The sequence below is a fragment of the Triticum dicoccoides genome, chromosome 5A (assembly GCF_002162155.2).
Source record: "Triticum dicoccoides isolate Atlit2015 ecotype Zavitan chromosome 5A, WEW_v2.0, whole genome shotgun sequence".
In the NCBI taxonomy this organism is placed as follows: domain Eukaryota; kingdom Viridiplantae; phylum Streptophyta; class Magnoliopsida; order Poales; family Poaceae; genus Triticum; species Triticum dicoccoides.
In genome coordinates, this window is record NC_041388.1 from 100,423,643 (window position 1) to 100,427,345 (window position 3,703).

Genomic DNA, 3,703 nt, shown 5'->3' on the forward strand with positions numbered 1-3,703 from the left:
GCCGAGCTCAACGCCATCATCATGGGAACTAATTAAGCCTCTTGGCCGAGGACTTCATCTCCTTGCCTTTGACTAGGCATCCCTGATGCCCTACATGTTTTCGCAGGGCGCCGCCGACGTTCCGTGCACTCTCCAGCATTTCGTGAACGACGAGTTGGTCGATGTCGCAAAGGGCAAAATCGTTCAACCGGGCAACCCCGTGTTCCTCGGTAAACCGATGCCACCCACCGTGTATAGGGTTCTACTGGTTCGGGTGCTGCTAGGATGCGACGAGTTGTTACCTCCGATTCAACCTGCCGGGGCCGACGAAGATGATCTGATGACCCTCAGCACCTGCCTAAGCTGGCCCCTGCTTTGGCCGAAGAGCCAGATTCGTTTGGGGCGGGGGACACCACCCCAAAGACAACACCGCCAGTCGTGCCGGCGCCAAGCCATGGCAAGACCGCCGCAACGCTACCAGACATGCCGGACATCCCTATGGCACAGGATCTGAACATGCATATGGCACAGGATCTGGGCGACGACAACGACTGCGGCTGTACATTTAGCAACGTCGATAAGTACTTTGCCGAACATGTGTATGATGACGAATTCTGCGGGCCTCTTTCTCAAGAACCCAACCAAGACGACCACGGTCTAGCTGGTACGGCGGAGAAACCCAGTTGCAACAGGCGTCGTCTGGCGTTCAGTTCTCAGGAGACACCTCCAGCTGCCGACTTCACCGAGCGTCAGGTAGCCGAGGTGCCAAATATTATCAGCCCCAACACACTCAAGAAGGCGGTCTGTGAGCAGAACTCGGTCCCATTACAACAGAAGAAGAAGGGACGAAAAAGAAAGAGTAACAAGGGTGCGAGCCAGCCGGCACCGAGTTCGATCCGTTCTCAGGATGGGCCACCTTCACCTAAGAATATCTCGAGGAGGGTGCATGTGGCGGGTAGGGCGATCCTACCGACAAATATGCTCAATGCTGCAACCGGTGCTATGCGGAGTCTTCATGATAGTGTTCTTTCTTTGGAGAAGCGGCATCTCAGAGAGAAGGATGTGGCATACCCAGTTTTCGTGGCCAAGGTGCGAGAGGGCAAGGGCTTTGTGGATGGCGCCATCGGGGGTACGATCCTCCTGCGGTTTGATGACATTTTTGCAATGTTTAACCTTCATCCGCTGCACTACACCTTCGTTCGGTTGTTTTCGCTGAGTATGGAGATGCGAATCATTAGAGACAAGACCCTGGACATTGTGATAGTCGACCCCTTCTACATGCGTGCCAAGCTCTTGGGCAGCGCTGGGGACCGCCAAGTCGCGAGTTTACACCTCGAAGGCGTCATTCTGGCAAACCCAGATAAGGATAACTTCCTCGTGGCTTACTTTCCCGAGTAAGTCATCCCTTAACCGCCCCGTAACATATGATTTCTTAGATTTCGATCGTTCTTTTTTTCTAACATTCCGTGTTTTGTGCAGTGACACACATTGCACACTCATCCTCTTAAGCCCGAAATATTCCATGGCCACGTATTTCGACCCGAACCGTGACTCCAAGATGGACTACACAAATATCAAGAAAGCTCTTGATGATGTTCTCCCCGGCTACGCCAAATTTGGAGGCACCTTCACCAGGCCAGTTCGTAGGTACGGCAAGCACGTGTTTGCCCACAATACTAAGTTCTGCTGCGTCAAGCAGCCGCCTGGCGGTTAGAAGGATGCCTACTACGCCCTCCATCACATGCGGGCGATTGTAAGAGACCATCATCACCTTCTGCTACCAGATAATATCAAATATTGGGCCGCGAGCTTGTCGGCAATCCAGGACGCGGACATCAGACAAGAATTCTTTCACATCCAGTCGGATTTTGCGGACATCATCCATCAAGATGTCCTTCATACCTCGGGGCAGTTCTACCTCAGATATCAACCGTCCAACAGGGAGATAGACGGAACGCTACAAATGCAGGCTAACAACGCCCGCAATTTCATGACCATCACAACAGACGGCGGCTTCATCCATGCTCCGGTCCCATGAGTCGAGTCGACAGTAGTGATGCTATGTGTAGTTCTGAAACATTGATTGGCTCATGTTGTAATTAAACTTTAATGAACTTGTATGTCTCTTTGGTTTGGACAGTCGTTCAACTTAGATGTAATTGAAGCTATTTATTAGTAGGACCATGAATCGTGCTATTAATGTCATGTCTTGCTTTTCTCTTCCGATCCTTTTGTTGCATACTTATATATTGCTTATGTATGTATTGTCTGTTGTTTGGCTTGTGCATAGAGATGCGGTTGTATGTCGTGTACAAGGGTAAGGTTCCCGGAGTCTACGACGACTGGGAGGAGTGTCGGAGACAGGTTCACCATTTCAGCGGTAACAATTACAAAGGGTACACCACTAGGGCGGAGGCGGAATCTAGATACGCCCGCTATCTAGCGGGAGAGAGGAGGGAGCGTTGGAGGAACCGGATGAAGACCAGTTTCATTGCGATAATGCTCATTGTGATGACTGCAGCTCTCTTCTATGTGAAGGTAGTTAAGATGATCGATATCGACTTGTAATGTGAAGACAAACTCGATACTCGCGGTCTCTAGACTTGTAATGTTTTATCTTTGTTCGGTCTTTTGAATTCGGAGACTAATATGATGAATTGTATTCGAAGACTAATCTTCTATGGTATTCGATGAATCTGCTATTGTTGTGTGCTACAGTCTATATTCTGTCAAATAATATATTTTGTAACATGTGCAAAAATCAGAAAAGTAAAAAAACCCTAATATTCATACTAATGGCGCATCACTGCAGAGTGCGCCATTAGTATGCCAAAGTATACTAATGGCACATCACCCAACAGTGCGCCATTAGTATGCCAAAGCACATGGTTAAATATGGCCCCCTGGGAGGCATAGTAATGGCGCATGGTGTTCTATACTAATGGCGCACTGTGTGGTGCGCCATTAGTATACCAGATACTAATGGCGCACCAGTGGTGCACGATTAGTAAGCAATACTAGTGGCGTGATACTAATGGCGCACCAGTAGTGTGCCATTAGTAGGCAAAAACTGGTGTGCCATTAGTAGGCCTTTTCCTAGTAGTGCAAACTTGGAGTAGAAACTCCATTTGGATACATGCAACGCATGAGCCTTTGACTAATCCTTGATATTTCTCTTATGATGATGATCATATGTCTTGGATACATACTTGAACCCTTGCATGCTATCTAACCCTTGTAGGTACTTGGATGAATCTAAATCTATGAGATTGCAAATCACTCACATCTTGAGCAATCTCTACATCACCAAGTCTCTACAACATGGTGGTTGAAGTTAAGGAAGCATGAATCCTTTCAACATATCCTTTGAAAATTTCCTTATATCAAATTTCATTTGGTATCAAATATCATGATTGTCATTTCGGATACACAAGTTCTCTTCCTTGCAAGACTAACCCATGTAGGTACATGAACTCAAACTACAAGCCGTGCTCCCAACTCTTAATGAGCTACATCAACATTGAACATCCTACACAGATTCAACTACATGATCAAGTTCAACACAACCACCCAAGGTATGTAATTCCATTTTAGAGAAGCATTATCCCAAGTCATGGGTCAAAGAAGCTCAACAAGATGTGAATACATTAAAATGCTTAAACAAAAAATGGTAACCCCATTTTGAGCTTAAACGATGAGTATGACCTACGATCAAGTGTTCTCA